Source organism: Sciurus vulgaris (genome assembly GCF_902686455.1).
Source record: "Sciurus vulgaris genome assembly, chromosome: 2".
NCBI lineage: Eukaryota > Metazoa > Chordata > Mammalia > Rodentia > Sciuridae > Sciurus > Sciurus vulgaris.
The window spans coordinates 172,832,187-172,852,790 of NC_136462.1; the positions used below are offsets into that span (position 1 = coordinate 172,832,187).

The window sequence follows — 20,604 nt, forward strand, 5'->3', positions numbered from 1 at the left end:
AGCATGACAATCTAAGGAAAGAAGGACTATGTGGCTTCTAAGTCTCTTTCTATGCTGCTTGATGGGAATCTGCTCATTTCAGGGTGCTATCTGGCACACTCCCAAGTTCCCAGGCCTGGATGCCTTGGTTTTTGTGCTGGAGGCTCCCTGGGTTTTGTGTGGTTTTAAAAGAAAGTCCTGGGCATAAAACAAGGTGAATAGGGGTGTGGGGTGCATTTCCTGAGAGTCAAATCATTTATTAGTACACTTTGATACACCACTCATCTTTGGGACAGAAGTTAGACTTTGGAAGCTTCAAGCTGCCCTGGACAACATTATGGGCTATGGCCCATAGATCAGGCTCTCTGCTCTGCTACACTGCATCTTCCTGCTCTGGACCTTGCTTTCTTTTCCTTCATACTCTTTTCTGTTCCTCTTACTCCTGCTACCCTACTCCATACTCCGTGGAGGAAAGGATCATAGAATGAGCACAATTCAGTGCGACCTCAAGCCCAACCCTATAAAGCTGCACGAGTGTCTGACTGGCACTCACACCTCTGACTGCATTACCACCTTGAGAAACCTGGTTTCTTTCCTGGCCCTTGAATACATTAAGCAAGCTCCCCTTTAGAATCTTCACATTTGCAGTTCCTCTGCATGCAATATGTTTTCTTCATAAGTCTACACAATTTGTTTCCTCATCTCCTTTCATTTTCTTTTTAGTAAACTTTCAGTATCAGTCAGAATGGGCTAAGTTATACTGCATAAGGAATAAGCACCAAATCTCAGGGGTGTGAAATAACAAAGGAATAGTTACCACTACCTATAGAACTGTATCACACCGCAAAGGTACACATATACAAATAGATCTGTTCACCTTACCCTTAATCCAGAACCCAGTCTGATGGAGCGGCTACTCTCCTAACTGCTCAGTGATTGTATGTAACAGAGCTAAAAGAGCACATTGAAGCAGGCAGTGTGTGAGGAAGCTCTTTACTTCTTGTTTCCTGCTATATCCTGATGGCCTAACATGGTGTCTAGTACATGGCAAATACTCAGTTCATTAAAACATTTTTCCTTTTATTTGATGAGTTTCATTTTCAAAGATATAATTTAGTATGTTTCTGAACATTTCAGTGATCAATGTACGGTCATATGGTCAAGCATGATTTCAAAAGATGAGCATGAAAATTTTTCCTATAGGGAGAGAATACTGGTGAAGAGCAATTCTACCATACCTTCCCTTTAAAATTTCATTTCCCATTTTTACAATAGCTAAAAAGTGGAAGGAATCATGTTCCACAATAAACAAAGTATGGTATGTGCATACAATGGAATAATATTCAGCCTTAAAAAGGAAGCTACTGTGACACATACTATAACATGGATGAATATTGAGGACATCATGTTAAGTGAAACAGACCAGCTGCAAAAAGACAAATATTTCATGTTTCTACTCTGATGAGGTACTTAGAGTAGTCAATTCATAGAGATAGAAAATACAGTGGTGGTTACCATTGGCTAGGTGGGAGGAAAATGGGGAGTTGTTATTTAATGGGTATAAAGTTTCAGTTTTGAAACCTGAGAAGAGTTCTGGAGATTGGTTAACAGTAATGTGAATGTCCCTAACACTAACAAAGGTCACGTTTAAGAATGGCTAAGATAATCAATTTGATGCTACGCATATTTTACCACAATATTTAGTAACTGCATTTTTCTTGCTCCCCTAAATCAGGCTATCCCAACCTCCCCTTCCTGCCTTATATTTGTTGATTTTCTAATTATCCCTACTCAAAGGTTTTGTTTTTTTTTTTTTTTTTCTTGTTTCCTGCTATATCCTGATGGCCTAATATGGTGCCTAGTACATGGCAAATACTCAGTTCATTAACATATTTTTCCTTTTATTTGATGAGTTTCATTTTCAAAGACATAATTAATCTTTAGTATACAAACACCTATGTATTCTATGTTTAATAAATCCAGAGCCCCATACACTAGTACATTTGTGGTATAAATAAACAAGTGAATGAAATTAAGGTAAACAAAATTCTAAATGAGACATGTAAGCCAACAAAGTATGAGCAGTTGAATTTCTACTCCCAACATACCTACAATTCAAGGTCATTTCCTAAAGACTGACACAATTTAAGGAAAATATATGAAACACTTTATAATGGCAAATTATGGAATTCCACACAGCATAATGAAGGGTGATCTGGAAATATACATCTCTCTGTGCTATGCAATGCACTAGCTACTAGCCACAGGCTGCTGTCCAGCACTTGCAAAGCAGTTAGTCTGAATGGAGATGCAAGCATAAAATCATATCAAATCCTAAGGATTTAACGTGAAAAAATATATACCTCAATAATTTAAGAATATTTTGCTGAAAATGTTCAATGTATTGAGTTAAATAAAATCTACTATAAAACTTTATGTTTTTTTAATGTGGCTACTAGAAATTTTAAAATTATATCAGATTGTATTTCTGTTGGACAATGGCTGGTCTACCCATTCTTTATAGTTGTGATTTAAGAAGACTGGCTCCATATTTATCTTTACTGAAGATTTTTGTTGATTCTCTTGGAATCAACAATCAATTCTCTTGGTGATATCCTGAAGGCAGATTGTATTAGTCTGTGTGTTTTTTTTTTTTTTTTTTTCCTGGTGGTGCTGGGGATTGAACCCAGGGCTTGGTATTTGTGAGGCAAGCACTCTACCAACTGAGCTATATCTACAGCCCCTATTAGTCTGTTTTATGTTAGTATAATGAAATACCTGAGGGTAGGTAACTTTATAAAGAAAAGAGGTTTATTTACCTCACAGTTCTGGAGGTAAAAGGGCTCACATCAGATGATAGCCTTCTTGCTGGCAGAGGTCTAAGGTATTTCAGGGAATCACATAGCAAGAGACAGGGAGAGCCAGTAAGAGTCTCTTGTGTGTGACTTTCTTTTCAGGTCTCTCTCCCTCTTCTCACAAAGCCACCAGTATTCAATCTTGGGGGCTCCTCCCTGATGACCTTGCCTAATCCCAATCACCTCCTAATGGACTCACCTTTAAACACCATATATGGATTTAGATTCCACCCTCTTAACCCCTCACAAACTAAGCTGAATGTCAACACACATCCTTGGACAATCCTTGGACAAACTCAAACCATTCAAACCATAGCAAATGTGCTGTCCCATGCTGTTAGAGAAGCATGAGATGTCCACACCCAGGTGATCAGTGTTCTGTTGTACTCCTCTGCCAGCTGCCCCTGCAGAACACTCCTACAAGGAAGTGAGGTCCAGCTTTCTAAAGTGGCCCAGATGTCTCTGCCTTTCAGATTCAATAATTACAGACCATCTACCACCTGAGGCACAGAGTTTGGCCCAGTGATGGCTACTGATGTCCAGGAGGCAAAAGCTGAGTAAGGCCAGGATGAACAGGTAATACTGAGACGGAAAGATGAGTCATCTTCAGACAGAGGAAGGAAAGCCATGCCAGTTGGGGGAAGGCCTGAAGCAAGTTGTGGAGAAAAAGATGTCCAAGAGCCTAGGGTGCATTGATCTGGCAGGGGCAGAGAATTCTTACAAGAGAGCACGTTAGGCTTTGGAGGCCTGTGCCAGGTGGAGAAGCCAGCAAGCACTTCTGATAATCAGCCAGCTTCAGCCATTCCCTACTGTAAAAGCATGCTATTATTGAGGTGACCAGTACTCACTCGGGGTACTGGGAGGTTTATCCAGGACAGTCCTGGTTTATGCCTATTGTCTCAATGAGTTATTAATAGTGCCCTCTTTCACTCTGGGGAGGGCCCCAGATTACATTATTCACAACACATGTATAAGCATCATGACACACTGATGGGTAGATACAGCTGGGTTAAAATGACATGTTCCGGCTGGGGATGTGGCTCAGTGGTAGAGTGCTTGCTTACCATGTGTGAAGCATTGGGTTCGATTCTCAGCACCACAAAAAAAATGTAAAAATAAAAGTGACATGTTCCTACCACACATCCTATGTTACCGGGTAGGGCGGGGGGGGGCCGAGATTGAAGCTGGAATAATCCCAGTCCATGGTGTAAATATATGATTTTGCTTTTTCTGATAATCTTGGATTTGTTCTACGACTCCAAGACAATCTTCCTTTCCTTTTCCCTCTTTTCATAACTGGTATTTCTTCTAGTTCCTTGCTGTCTGAGAATCTGGTTACTACCAGTAAGTGAAGGCCCCCAGTCACTCTACCCATCTGCCCCTGACAGCATTCCTCTTTCTGGTTTCACCTGCCTCTCCCGAGTCCCTGCTGTGCAAGAGCAGCAGCGTTGGCACTCTAAGGCACCTTATAGCCTTTCTTATTAATAATAAAATTAATGATCCAAACATCAATAAGCTTAAGCTTCCTTTTTCCTGTAGCAATCCTGCCAAGCACAGTTTATACCTTTTAGAATTTGCAACTGTTCCTTTAAAGGACAAAAACCACATAGTCACAAAGAGAGGGTGTGTGGATATCAAGATAATTTAATCCAAATTAACACTTCAAAAGGATGGATGCTTTTGTCAGGTGCTTTTGAAGCCACTGTGTCTGTCTGTACTTGTTTACATCTGAAAGCTAAAAGTGGATGAATCACCCAGAGGGAAGTGGCATATGCTGTCACCCTTCATCCTAATGACAAACAGATGCAATGCAAGAGGATGAGGTCCTCGAAGAGGCCACTGTTGAGGAATAAAATGAACGCTGGAAAAAAACAGAGATATGTATGGACAGTAAAGACCCCCCACAAATCAGGTGCCAGGGTCATTTAGTGATGCCAATGGTCTGATTTATAAGTTATTTTACTTTTGCAAATTTTATATTTTCTTAAGAAATTAAAATGTTTCTTTTTCCATATTTTTGCTAGCACATTATAATCATACACAATAGTGGGATTCATTGTTACATATTTGTACATGCACACAATATAATAATATAATTTGGTCAATATTGTTCTCAAGTAAGACATAAAATGTTCTAAAAATTACAGAGAACTAAAATATCCAAGTTCAACTTCCCCAAGTTGACAATTTCCATAATGTCACATTTGCTTCAAATCTTTTTCTTACTAAGTATTTCAATTAAAATTGACTGCTCTCTTACAGATATAAATGTTTCCTTTCAGTCCATTTTTATCTATCTGCCATACAGTATTGTTTGTGTATGGTGGTCATTTGAATTTTACTTTCAATACACAAAGTTTTGCATCTTGCTTTCAAGTTTTTTACTTTCCATATGCAAAGTTTTGCATCCTATTTTTTTAAAGATAAATGTTTCCTCTTCTTTTTATTTTTTAGAAATTTATTTTACTTATTTATTTATGTAGTGCTGAGGATTGAACCCAGTGCCTCACATGTGCTAGGCAAGCACTCTACCACTGAGCCACAAACCCAGCCCCTGCATCCTGCTTTTGATACACAAATATTTGCTTCCAACTTTATAATTTTTTACTTCTAGCCTTTGTTGATAGATATGAATCTGCTTTATAGTATTCTAATATAGAAACATGCTATTTTTTTCATCCATTCTCTTGCTGATGGACATATAGTTTGCTAATTTTTCACAGTCATGAACAAGGCCTCAGTGAGCTTCCTTACACATACTTCTTTGTGCACACTTGCAAGACTTTCTCTGGAAATACATTCAGAAGTGGAATTACTGAGTCAAGAGGAATATGCATTTTCAGTTTTACTAGACCCTGCCAAACTGCTCTCCAAAGTGATCGTAGCAATTACACTCCCACCTGCAAGGTCTGGGTTTTCCTGTTTCTCCACATCTTTGCCAAACCCTGATATTGTCAGGCATTTCGGATTATATCCGAAATGGTTTAAATGGTTGGTTTGCGTTTCCCTGATTACTAGCATGGTTGAGCTGCTTTCCCCACACTTATGGGCCCTTTGAGTTTCCTATTCTGTGAACTGCTTATTCATATTTTGTACCATTTTTCTGTTTTTTTGTTCTCTCCTTTTATCTTCTTTTTTACTGGCATACAAAATGAATTATTAAGAAAACACTTTTGTTTGACTTTTCTTTGATTAATCTCATAAATAGATTACTCCAGTCTCATACAAGGAAGAGGATAAAAAGAATGTGAGGGAGAAATAAAGACTTCTGAGAAGATACAAGTTTGTTTTTGTTTTAATGACAAATCTAAAGCAATACATGGCTCACAGTGTCAGCTTATCACTAGCAAAAGGTGATGATATTGTGTTTCAGCTTCATTTAATAAAAGAGTCAGTACCAAGCTGGATTCAAGGGCAGGGAAAACATCTGGCTCAATCAGGACTGGTTTTTCAAAGAAAACTGAGACAAGGACCAAATTTCCAGATTCACTGGATGAAGGGACAGACAAGTGAAACATAAAAAGGTCTATCTGCTCATTGATTTTCCTAATTCATGGAACCTTCATATGGTTATCATTTGCCATAATGAGAACCAGAGGCAGGGTTACATGTTGGCAATAGTGGGCTGGGCAGCGGAAAAAGAGGGCCTCTGTTGATGATTCAGATAATAAAAGTTTAGGAATTACTGGCTTGGATCATAAAAATGTTCAACAATTTTCTTCTTTGTTATGAGATTGAAACTTACCCTGAAACTAGATTGAAAACAGCCTGGTTTTACATTTTGTCAAAAATTAGTAGGACCAGAATTTATTTATTTATGTATGTATGTATATATTTATTTTTGTGGTACAAGTGATTGAATCCATAGCCTTGCACATACAAAGCACACACTCTGCCACTGAGCTCCACCCCCAGCCCTATAGAATCAGACACCTTTGTACCTAAAAAAACCATTGAAAATTATCTGGTTCAACTCTTCTGCACTAGAATCTTGTAGCTAGAGCTGAGACAAAGAACTATAATCCCCAGACCAGGCCTTGTGCCGGAGAATAGTTCTTCGGCGCTTCTTTACCTCATATCCTAAGAAGAAACAATGAGGGAGGTTGTCAAACAAGGGGAAAAGAGACAATTTCCTCTAGGAGTCATTTGGAGTTCAGAGCATCATCAAAACACTTAAAACAATAATTTAAAAATATGTGCCCTCAAATGGTTTTTACACTTTAATTTCACATAGGAGGTTTCTGCAGATTTATTTCACATCCTGGCCTAGATGGTAAGGAGCCCTTGTGAGCAGAAAGGAAAAGCCAGTGATTTGGATCTTGGTTGCTATGGCAACATTGCTATTTTGATTATGACTGTTTACTGTAGCAGAGTTAAGTTAAATGTGAGCAGCCAACTAAGATGAGGCTTGAAAATTTAACCTTAACTGTAAGAAAAATATAAGCACTTTAAAAATGATGCTTGAAGCATGGTTGATGGACACATTAAATTTAGCAAGGAGATCATTCCTCTTTTCTGAGGAAGCAGAAACATGATCCTTTCTTGAAGAGGAATGGGGGGCTCACACAATTTGCTCAAATCAACAAGTCAATATTTGGCAATTTTAAAACCTAAAGAAAAATTGAACAAAATTTCAATCCATGTCGACATTCATTATAGGGGTTTCCGAGAGAATATAACATCTGGGATAAACTAGGGAAGTCTGACATTTCTACCTGCAGTGGGGTTTTTGTTAGGAAGATTTTTGTAAATGGATCTCCACATTGATCTAAGAAATCATAGACTGAATTGTAAACAAATATACACAAGGGCTGGGAATATAGCTAGTGGTGGAGTGACCTTCAGCACTGCAAACAAAAACAAAAACAAACACCCCCCCCCTGCTGCCAGAATGTACTTATACAGTTCAGAGTTCTCCCTCCAAAAGCATCACCCTAGGGGTCAGGTCTTATTTATAAAATGCTAACGCTGCTCAGAGCATGTCAGGAAATAGCTTCACTCCTTCTGGAAATTTCCTCCAAATGTCCTCCCTGGTGACAAATCTCCATTCTCAGAGGACAGAATTGCCTTTTTGGAAACTGTCAAGAGGCATCAGCAATGACATCTGGTAAATAATGTAGGTGATTGAGCAGAGTAACATGGCACAGGGTCAAATGCAAGGTTTATCTACAAAAGGAAATGATTTCACGAGCTGGTTTTAAAAATGATTCTCACAAAAGAATTCTAAAATGTTCTGTGCAATAGCAGCACAGTTTTAGCATGTATAAACTTTCAAATTGTTGCATTGCAAGTTCTGGTCTTGTAAAAGCTCATGGTCACAGATCACAGACATTTGTGCCCTGGCTGAAGAGATGTTTGCAAACACAGACTTTGGGTTTAACGAGATAAGCTACGTAACCTGAGCAAGTTACTTAAACATCTCTGAAACTCATATCCTCATCTATATAATTTATATACTAATAGCTCTTATCTCATAGGACTCTTGTAAGAATTAAATGATTTGTTAGCATAAAGCTTAGCACATAGTAAACACTCAATAAATAAAAGATATCTTGTAATCATTACCATAGTAACAAGTGTAGTACCCACAGCAGAGTTGTTATATCTAGGTATTAAAGTGTTGGTCATTTAACATCAGGGGTTTAAGAAAATAAATTATAAGTGCTTTTGTATTTCTACTACATAGCGATAGATGCACATTATATGGAAAGTCCAGATGGACAAACAGTTATGTGTGACTAGAAGGAACATCACCTTTACCAATAGCTATAGCTCCACTCTGGTAACACAATTGAAGGGGTGAATCACAGTGAACACTACCCATCTCATAGCAGTGAGACTATGACTACAGAGAGGTCCCAAGTGCACCCACTACAAAGCAAACACGATCCCAGTGTGGGCAGAACAGCAGGTGCCTCACTGTGTGGGAGTGTCAAATATTGAAGCTCAAGCTGGTGGAGCCCTCCAGCTGTCCCCAAACACATCCTCCCAAGGGGACCAGCACCAGAGTGTGGGTGGGTCTGAAATGATTCAATCTCCAGAGCTTGATGGTGGTAGAAGTTTTTGTAAGTTGAGGGTAACTATAAATCAGGCAAAGAGCTTCAGGGAAAAGTTTGGGATAGTAAATACACCAAAGTAGAATCAGGCTATATTAAAACAAAACAAAACAAAAAAGATTGTGAAATTTGGTAGAAAAGATCCAGGGTTCACAGAATGATTGCAGACTGAGTCAGAAATGCAGTGGAGTTAAATTTAAAAAGGCAAGATGAGACTGGAAAATACAAGAATAGATATAGGAGTCAATTCTGAACCCCTCCCCCCATTTACACTTGAATTTGAGAGGAAAGCTTTGAGCCTTCTCTTCTAGAGCACATAACTGCAGATAACATGGAAAACTCAGAGAAATTGGAAAAATTTTCAAATTTAAAACTTCCATAAAACAACCTATGCAGAAACTCATTATATAGCAAGCAGAGAAATATAAACCTGGGTTGCCTAAACAACAGAAAATATCAGCCAGGATGGGTTTGGGATGTATTTGTGTTGAAAACATTTCTAATGAGGATTTCAAATATAGAGCTGAATTTCTACCTTTGAAAAACATGTCTAGCAAGGTTTTAGAGGTGTTATAAAGTTTTGACAAATATGGTGGATAAGATATCATGAAAATCTCTATGTTACCAAACATCTAGAAGTATTATATAAAATATTTTTAAAAGTCTTTCAAGTCAAATGCAGTGGCTCATGTCTATAAACCCAGAGCTCAGAAGTCCAAGACAGGAGGATCACAAGTTCGAGGTCAGTCTCAGAAACTTAGCAAGGCCCTATGAAACTTGGTGAAACCTCATCTCAAAATTAAAATTAAAAAAGGGCTGGGAATGTGGCTCAGTGGTTAGGCACTATGGGTCCAATTCCTGGTACCAAAAAAAAAAAAAAAAAAGTCTTTCAAGATACATGACTGAGCTAGCAATAAAGTAAGGACAGTCCTTAGAGACCAGAAGCAAAACAAAAGTGGGAATTCCAAGAGGTTACTCAGACCTAACATGTCAGCTTTGATGGCTACACGGGTCTCAGGACATGAAGTCTAGAGCCATGGCAAGATAGGGTGCTTAGAAGAAGATTGATACATAAAGCCAAGAGTCCTTAAGGTACACCTTCAAAGAAAAGGTGAACTAGAAAAACAAAAAACAAAAAGCATAGCTCTTGCAAAGAGTCATAGTAGGAAAACTTGTCTTGGCCTTGATCTAGGAGGAGAGAGAGAAAAAAAAAAAAAAGAAAGAAAGAAACAACTCCCCTGAGATTTAATCACAAGCCAGAACTCACGTTTGTGACCTGAATTGAGACTGTTTTTGTGGTCTAAAAACTTCCAAGCCAGGTATTTATTTTAATAGGAATCCAGATTGATGTGCCCTCATAAGTCTAGTGAAAGCAAATTTTAATCTTAGAATAATGTGCTCCCAACCTGCAGCTTATAGACCCTACACATAAAATTCCACTAACCAGAAGCTCACAATAAAAACAATATTCACACAATCTACACTGTAAAAAACCTTTATGGAGAGAGGGAGTAAGCAAAAAGAGCCAACACTAGAATGAGACCCACAGAAACTTAAGATATTGGAGTTAACGAATGTAAAATATAAAACATATGTGCTCAACAGGTTGAAGAAATAAAATAGAGAATTGGAGGTTTGAGTAAGGAATAAGAGACTACAAAAAGTGAAGAGGTAAATGAGGAAAAGAAACAAAAAGAACAATTAAAAAAGGCAATTATAGAAAAAGTGAAAAATTATAGTACTAGATATGTATTCAAATGGGTAAAACAGAAGTCTAGACACAGTTGGAAGGAGAAAAATAGAAATCAGAGTTAAAGATATTACTAAGAATTTAGCATAGGCACAAGGTGATGGAGGAAAAAAGTAAGTAGTATGTTAGTCAAAGTGAGATAGTCTAATATGCATCTAATTGAAATTTCAGAAAGAGAATGTGGAGGGGCAGTGCACAATGAGTCTTGGCCTTGATCTAGGAGGCCATCCACAATGGATGGGAATTTTCCAGAAACAATGAAAAGCATAAATTCTCAGATTTAGCAATATGATGTTTTGGAAGCAGGACAAAAGAAAATTTATAGCTATGTACTAGATAAAACAAAATATTACTAAAGGCAAAGGTAAAATTCTGCAACCAATGAAAAGAGGAATTACTGGTGAATGAATGGCAATTAAGTTGGATGAGACATCTCCATAGCAGCATTGCAAGCAGACAGCAATGGAATAATGCCTTCAAAGTTCTACGAAAATAATTACTAACCTAGGGCCATTCAGGAAATGATGAGGAAATTAAGACATCAGTTTCAAAAGTGACCCACCAACAAAATCATAAATGTCAGAGTCAGATTGTCCTTGGCTCACTTAAGAGATTAACATGTTCAAAATTCATATCACTTACGTCAATTTATGGAAATTTTGCCTGAAGGCAGAGGAAAGAGCCACATGGAATTGTGGAAGACTATTAATTAAGTGGACATAAGTCTGCTTATTTCCCCAAGATGGTCCAGCTATCCTTGAAACAGTATTCCAACACTAGACTTTGATCCCAAGTCACATGTGATCATCTTAAAAAGTATAGTTCATATCCATCCTACATTTTGCTCTGAAAGTTTCATTCCATAAGTCAATTATGTAAAATCATTCAAAGTTGTTAAAGGTTGGTTTTGTTTTTTTAAAAAAAGTAAATGTTCTTGATGTTTTGCAGATGATATTTTCTCTCTCTCTGTAATCAACTATTTCCATTTGCTTTTCAAGTAACTACTAATTTTATCTTCCTGACTCAGCTGATAACTGCTGCTCTGCACTTCAATACTCAGTGCGCAGCCTTTGGCCTTCAGACAAGATACCTGCTCCAAACACTCTTTTGGAAAAAAGAGGGAAATAGTTATTTTTACCCTTTCATGGTATTCACTGTCTTTGAAGAAATCATGCAAAAGAAGTTATACAGTTCAGTTTGAAGAAGCTTCCTTTTAGCCAATAAACTATGTTAATCATCAGAAGATATATATATCAGAGCATCATGAGTTATTGCTGGTAACATTTACTACCTTATTGACATTTTAGAATTTTCTGTTACCTAATTTCATTTCATTTCACATACAAATGCATAAATCTAAAAAGGAATAAAATCTTGAAGAGAACTATGAAGAAGAAAAAAATAGAAGAACAACCTAGTTATACTGGTCAGTCTGAATGACTTAATTTTTTTTAACCTCTAAGTGGCAAAACTTCAAGTGCATTTGATACTTAGCTCCTAAAAGGAACCTTCAGAATCCATGTGCATAATCCATCTTTCATGCACATTCTGTTTTTCTGTATCTTGATCTAGGTAGTGGTCACATGGGTAGATACAAAAGTAAAAATTCACCAAGGTATAACACATATTTATGTACTTCATATAAATTGTACCTCAATTAAAAATATATCTACAACACATATACTCCATGTCTTCAGTAAGTCTTGGAGAGAGCACAGAAATTTAGTTTTTCAAAAAGATTTCCAGATGGTTCCAATGTTCAGTTAGGATGGTAACCAGTTAATGTTCTAAGCACTTTAAATGTTTTGCCTTATTAAATCTTGGAATAGTTTGGGTTAGTATTCTTCAAATGTCTTGAAAGACTTGGTTCCCAGGGTAGTGTTACTGGGAGGTAGTGATATCTTGGGAGGTGGGGCCTAATGGAAGGTCCTTAGGTCACTGAGGACATGTGCTTGGAGGAAACTGTGGGACCCTGGTCTCCAGTATTTCTCAGCTTCCTGACTCAAGATGTGAATGGTTTGTTCCTCCACTGCTCCCATCATGACATGCTGCTGTGGTCAGAGGCCCAAAGCAATGTGGCCACCCAATATTTTACTAGAAACTCCAGAACCATAAGCCAAAACAAATCTTTTCTTTTTGTAAGTTAATTGCCTTGGGTAATCATTATAGTAACACCACACTGACTAACAAAAAAATCTCAAATACCCTATGAGGTAAGTTAACTGTTCTGTGCTTTTCGTTATAACCAACTTAAATCACTATAGCTACTATAAGCAGAAAGATACATTAAGAAGTTTAATACAATTGATTTTACTGTTGGGAGAACTGCAGAAATAGACTATAGGCTGAGCTTCTAAAAATCATTCCTCAAAACATATAGCAGAATGGGATAGCCAAAGGGAATGCTGTCCCCATCACTATTAGGAACCTAAAGGATTAGGAAGCTGCTGCTACAAATGCTGTTCCAAACTATCACCATTGCTTAACAACCAAATCTTGCAAGTCAGAGAAATATACCACAGTGAATCTCACTACCATGTATATCCATGAGACACTAAGTAAAAAGAAAAAAGAAAAAACTATAAGAGCCAAAAGATCAGTAGAGGGACAGGAATGGGGGAGGGAAAAGGGAAGTACTGGTGACTAAATTAGAGCAAATTATATTCCATGCTTTTATAATTATGTCAAAATGAACCCTCTGTTATGTATAACTAAAAGGAACCAATAAAAAAAAAAATGGAGGAGGGAATCTTCCCAATCAGGAAGCTGCCTGCTGAATCAGGGCACTATCAATATAGCCACTTGTTCTAGAACCATGATGTCTTTGCTGCTACCAGCTAAAAATGAGGGTTCTATGCCCCATCTCTCTTCCCACATAATCTAGGTCTGAATTCAAAATGTTTATGGGAATGCATTTGATAAGCAGATCTTGACTTATAACCAGAACACTAGTTACTGGAGATTATGGAAATAGAAAGTTCACATCCTTTGTAAAACAAGAACTCATGCTACAAGGGAACTGGAATAGGCGCTGAGTGGGCTAACTGATAGATTCACAGATAATGAAACTGAAGCACAGAGATTAAGAAGCTGTTCAAAGACACACAGCTAGCAAGTGGCAGAGCCAGAATTCAAACCCAAAAAATATGTCTCCAGAGATTAAGCCTATAAAAGAACAATAATACAGCACACAGTCTTACTCATAGGTAGGAAGTCTCCATTCCTGTCATACAAATTTCCTCATTAGAATAGCATTGAATAAAATTTGTCTGCCCCATTTAAAAAACAAAAAACAATGTGTGTGTGTGTGTGTGTGTGTGTGTGTGTGTGTGTGTGTGTGTTACTGCAGATAAAACACAGGGCTTTGTGCACGCTATTCAAGCATTTAACTACTGAGCTGCATCTCCAGTCCTTTTTTTTATTTTTTATTTTGAGGCTGGCCTTGCACTTGTGATCCACCTGCCTCAGTCTCCTGAGTCACTGGGATTACAGGTGTATGCCATCACGCCCAGCTTTTAATTAGCAACTTCTAACTTACTGTATTCATTAATTCTGATAATACTTGTAGGAACTGAATCTCACAGTTTCTCATCTTCTAAATTCAAAAGATGTTCATTTACGTGGTCATTTACGTGGTATTTTACCTGTGGTCTAGACAGTGATCTCAAGTACTGTGGGAAGAGGGAGGGGGATCCAAAAATCTTTCTATCACCACACAATCATACTCAGGCTTTGATATCCATCTCCAACTCCAGGTCCTCACATCAGTGTCATGGTACAAATAAAAAATACCCTTAAGTTATTTTAAGACTTTCTAATACAGCATATTACTGATTCTTCCTGTAGCAGTAACTCTTGGGTACAGCAGAATGATCATTATTTAGCCTTTGCTCTGAAAGCTGACCATTATACAGATTTTTATGGACTGGAAATCTTAACACTAACACGTGCAATGTATTCTCTGCTATCTGAAACTGTATTTCCATACATTTGGTCTGTCCACCTGCTTGACTGCCTATTTGTCTATCTGATCATTCATCCATCTATCTACCGATCTCTATTCACTCATCCATCCATCTATTCATTCCTCCTTCTATGACTCAGTTATCAGAATAAAAACATTAAACCATATCAAAAATAAATATATCAATAAGTATATACTATGGCTGTGAGGAGAAAGAAGGGTAAGTTCCAAATCATAGGATGGAAATGTTGAATGCTCCCCACAAAAGAGAATGTGTCAGCTATTTTTCAAAGATCATTTTGAACAGAGATCCTTCTTGGGGGTGGAAGAAAAAGAAAATGCTTCCTTTGACACAGCAAGTTATAAATTGTAAATATGTCAGTTTGGGAAGGTAAATATTTGCTAAAGATTAAGAACATGGCAAAGGTACATCATTAAAACGAAAAGTAATTAAAAAGCTCAATTTACTATCACACATGTCTATACCATTTTTAATAAGCTTATAGCCTTCACCAACCATAGCCCAATCTGTCTCCATGGTGTAGAAGGAAATGAAAAATATCCTTAGCATGACTTCCAACAAGATGAGTCTGAGTTAATTATTCCGTGTGCAAGTGAAAATGGATTTGGTTAAATAAATGAGCCTGCCAGGCAAGTTCATCAGCCACATGCTGGACAGAATTTCCTATTAATCAAATGTACATCAAACTGTATCAGTGATGCGCTCACAAGGAGAGCTTCTTAAAACTTATATTTTGATGAATAACTAACTTTTAGTTCTATCAATGTAATATGTGCTCATAGATTTTAAGATAAGATGAGGCTAAAGTTCTTATGATGAAAAACAATAGTTCTTTACTTCTTCTATTGTCTTTTTTCCCATTCCTCACAGTCTACTATAAAATCTTAACATTCTAGTTTTAAAAATATTTAATTAATATGCTCATCTACAATAATGCATTACTTTTAGATAGTTTATTGATACATTATAATGGTAGGTAAAAATTTAGGCCTCAAGCTAGGCATAGTGGTGCACACCTGCAATCCCAACAATTCAGGAGGCTGAAGCAGGAGAATCGCTAGTTCAAAGCCAGCCTCATCAACTTATCAAGGCCGTAAGCAATTTAGCAAGATTGTGTCTGAAAATAAAAACTAAAAAGGGCTGGGGATGTGGCTCAGTGGTTAGGCACCCCTGGGTTCAATCCTTGGTACCAAAAAAGAAAAAAAGAAAAAACAAACACAATTTAGGCCTCAGACACACTGATATGTGCAGATACAAAGACTTCCCTTTCCCATTTTCTAAATATGGTTATGTCAATTTTTAATTAAAACAATATTCATTGTTTGTATTATTGTAAAAATAAAAATAAAGATCACTGCTAAACAGCCTAAGAACATTTTTCTTTATTGTATAATACTATTATATTAGTATATTGCTGCTTCTATGGTAACTAATTTTTTTTCTCTTCTGCATTTGCATGTTGCCAGTTCTACAGGTGCTGACCTGGGACTACACTCTGTTCCTCTGCTAAATTTCTTGTATCAGTTCTATGATGATTTCCTCTGTCTTGTCTTCTGTTTTATTTTTTGTTTATTATTCCTCCTTCATTATTGTCTCTGTTTTTTTCATGTTCTTTATTTCTTACTAGTCTTGATCTCTGTATTTTGTAATAGAGGATCTCCTCAAGTAGCTGATCTTTGGCTGTGGGTTCATATTTAAGGGTGAGGCATCAAAATGTTAATGGAAAAAAACTAAAATGTTTACTGGAAGCTCTTACTATGGGTAGGCTTATGGATTGGGGGGATTTCTACAGTATGTCTGAACAGTTTTGCTGGAAAGAGACCTTCCTACTGCTTGACTAACCAGAGAAAGATGGGTAAGGATACTGTTTCAGACAGAGAGATTCAAAATGTCCTCTTTGTGGTGACAGTGTTTAACCAGAGAACTAACTAAACAAAGGTGGGAACAATGTGATGATCTGGGGCAGGCTCTAAACAGAGGAAATGACAAAGGCCCTGACATGGGGACAGGTTGGCAAGGATGAGAACTGCCAGGAGGCTACAGTGGCTAGTGCCATGTGAGCAAAGGAGATCAGGAGGAAGGATTGCATTTCTGATATCCGGAAATAATTTTTACATAGATTTTGTCAGGGACATTTAAAAGTCAAACATTAAAATAGTTCATGACATTTTATAAAAATGAATCCAAATTATTTTAACAATATTTGATATCAGACATAGAAATTCATCAATAGTTTTCCCTTGGTGAAGCAGGCAAACTAACAGTTATGTAATATTTTTTATCCCATTCGACCTATTAAGATTCTGAAAAACAAAAAACTCCTCATAAACCCTTATACTAGAGACTCTCTGAATAAGATACAAATCTCTACACAGAGGTCTCAGCTATATCAAAGGAAGCAGCTCATATTGTTGAGAAAAATCAAAAGCTTAAAAAAAATAACCAAGCAGTTGTCAAGGCAACAAGAAAAATAACCAGAAAAAAACAGTTTCCAACTCAAGAACTACTGCATTCGGAAATTGAAGTTTTATTTACCCCTAATAATCCATTTTAGAAGATGGGGTGTGAATGAAGAATCCACAATATAGGGGAGCCTCACTAGTAAAAAGTCACTTATGAAAATAAAGTGAGTGCTACAGTTCGTAGACTAATTCATAAGAACTTTTATTTTTCAATTTAAAAATGATTCTGCAACTTCCTGTATGACACAATTTTGCAGAGAACTTCCATTTATTAGTGTGACACCAATGGTTATTGAGAGACCAGAAGGTCAAATAACTTGCTGGAGGGTTTCCAGATCCTTCTCCTTGAATGTCTGTAATTTCAGAGTGACTCAGAGTTGACTTTAAATGCCATCTGTGCTCCTCTACCAACTACCCTGCCAAAAATCCTGCCACTCACATGACACCAAAAAGGTTCCTGACTCTCCCCTTCCCTGGTTTTTCCACTTGGAGGCCTCCATAGTTCCTGGGGACCCTGTATCCTCCTCCTATGCAAAGTCTTCCCCAATTCCCCAGGTGACGCTGGCCAGCCCTTATCCACATTCCACAGCATTCAGTACAGGGCATCAACAGCTGTTATGTCCTACTGAAAGTTCACATGTCTCTTTTCTTATTCTTTAGTTCCTAGAGGCAGGGACCCTGTCCTATCTATAGTGTCTTGGCACAGTGCTACAGTAAATGTGTTTGAGTGAATAAGAAAGAATGAATTACAATGTACTGCCCTAGTTTTCAATGCTAAAGAAAAATCCCAAATCACCATCTACTCAATTACAGAAGACTCTGGAAAACTGGTAATAGAGCAGGAGGCAAATGTTGTCTGGTTCTAGCTCAGCTCTAGCTGGTGATTTGAGTGTTGAACCTCTCATTTTTCAGTGTGTCTGTAGAATACCACCGGTGTCCTCTGAATGCTAACAAGTATCCCACCCCCCCCCAAAAAAAATGTGGACTACTTTTCTAATATGTTTGAGAATAGCAGGATGCTATGTGTCTTTTCCAATTTCCTATGTTGAAATCATAACCCCCAAGCTGATGAGATTAGGAGGTGGGGCTTTTGGGAGGTGATTAGACCATGTGGGAGGGACCCTCATGAGTGAGATTAGTGCCATTATAAAAGAGATCTCAGAAAGCCCTGATGCCCACTTCCTTTATGTGAAGATATACCTAGAAGGCAACATCTGTGACAACAAATCAGGTCCTCACCAGACATCAAAGCCACTGACACCTTGATTTTGGATTTCACTGCCTCCAGAACTGTAAGCAATAAATTTCTGTTGTTTGTAGGCCACTTAGTCTATGCTATTTTGTTATAGCAGCTCAAAGAGACTAAGAGAGTAAACAGTTCTTTTTACAGCAGACCTCTGCACAACAGCATCTTGCCCCTAGAACTAGAGGAGGATGGGAGGAAGTGATGCAGAAGTGCTACCAATAGCTAGATAAATGCAAATTGTTTTCCTTTATTATTACTTTTCTCCTCCATTAAATTCTGTAGGTTTTTTTTTCACAGAACAATTAAAAACTTTTAATGTTTAAAAGAGCTAATTTACTCAAAGAACTAATCAAATTAGAATGCAACCCAACTGGATGAGTTTGTAATATTTTTTGCTTGTATTATTATATAAATGACCCCTTTCCTTGTTTTTCCTCTTCATGAACGCTCCACACTGCTAGTTTCTCAAATATAAACGAATAAACAAAAATCTTTAAAAAATTATATTGGAAGAGAAGGACTCAGGATAGAGAAGCACTTCCAGGAAGCATGAAGATCCTACCATAAACCTTCCTGTAGGCAGCTGCTCCCCAGGATTTTCAGGCCTCCAAGAGAAGGCTTGGATGTTAATGACAGCTCCCAATTTGCTTTCCCAAAAATTGAGCACTGCCTTCCTGATAGCCAGCAGAACAGAAATATCACCATTACAAACTCACCCTCATGCAGGTATCTGGATCCTGATGGTCACAAAGGAATGAAATGTAAACAATCACCTGAAGTTTTCACTCCTCAGCACCAAAGGACAGCAGGAGCATTGCAGATGAATGGGAGGTAACAAGAGAAGAGGACTACTAGGCCACTTTAGGTACTGAGCATAGGCCAAGGGTTAGACAAAACGGAAATGATGAAGATACAAATCCCAACTATATCCTGTTTTTCTTTTCTGAATGATTCTCTCTCTCTTACTTCTCTCTATTTCACAGACACATACACATAGACACACATATACACACACACACACACACACCCCACACCACACAGCAGGGTACTCACTTGGATGGACTGTGCTCAGGACAGGCAATAATGTATAGTAACCCAGTTAAGTAGAGGTTTAGAGATAATGCAAATGTCACATTGTCCTAAACCAGAGCAGAGCAGAGCAGAACAAATGAAACAATGTACCCATTAAGGTAATTTAAAGGTCAAGAGAAACAGTCTATCAGTGTTAGGGGGATGAATAATATAATTTAAATGAGGATTGTTTAAATACTTCAGGAGACAAAGGAGAAAGTAGGGACAAAGCTCAGAGGAGTCTGGAAGGAAAAATCTGGAGAAAGTCAAGGAGAGACGCCTAGGAGTCTATTTTAAGACAATCTTAGGACTCTATTTTTAGGAGGCAAGAGCAAGAGTACAAACGCTGTAGGTTGTATGCACCCAGGAGCCTGACAGCTCCAAGTCAGAACAAGGGGGCCATGTCAACCACACAGCATTGGCTGGCCTCCACATGGTTCCAGAAACATAAAGAACAGTGCAGCATTGCACAGCTGCCCAGAAATTCAGGTGGGACCTGGAGAAGCAAATCTTCAGACTGTAAGGCAAAGAACCAGGAGTCATGAGATTTTAATCTAAAAGCTGTTGGATCCAGGACTCTTTCAAGATGAGAGTGAGGATGGTAATATTAGTAAGCAGCATGGTTCTATCCTGGAGGAATTCTTTCTCAGAGGTTTGAAGTATATGATATATACTGACCAAGCTAATTTCAAAAGTTTAAGTCATGGACAAGAGGAGTTTGAGTTTGAGTTACGTGTTATGTGATATGATTTTCCAGCAAGACATGAAGGCCTGGACCTTAAAACAAGCTATACCTTTGTGTGTGGTGGAAAGAAAATGCAGGCAGCAACATACATAGGTCCCACTTGACCCAAGAACCCTACAACAGTGGAGAAGTTTCTCTCCTGAACTTACTTCCACTTGTCTTAAGAAATGAAAACAAGAGGGGGTTCGACACGAGAGAGGAGGACAGAGAGCATGAAAGCAATAGAATTATAGGAAAAACAAAAGAAGAAAAAATATAACAAAACAACATAAGAGTTCCCCTCTGTATGGAAGGATTATAGTGTTTGTCTTTTTCTTTTTTATGTTTTCTTTTTCATATTTCCTAATCTTCTACAATGACTGCATAAACAGGAAAATTTTGAGAGAGAGGTCAAAGGGATTAATCAAATTGAGACAACTCAAGGGAATCAACAAAGCTACTGCCACATAAAAGC

The 20,604-nt window shown here is 37.7% G+C and overlaps 1 protein-coding gene across 13 annotated transcripts in view; it reads right to left on the reverse strand.

Moving 5' to 3' along the window:
- SHLD1 (shieldin complex subunit 1) overlaps window positions 1-20,604 on the reverse strand; it is an 87,240-nt gene that overhangs the window by 6,795 nt on the left and 59,841 nt on the right. The window lies entirely within an intron of this gene.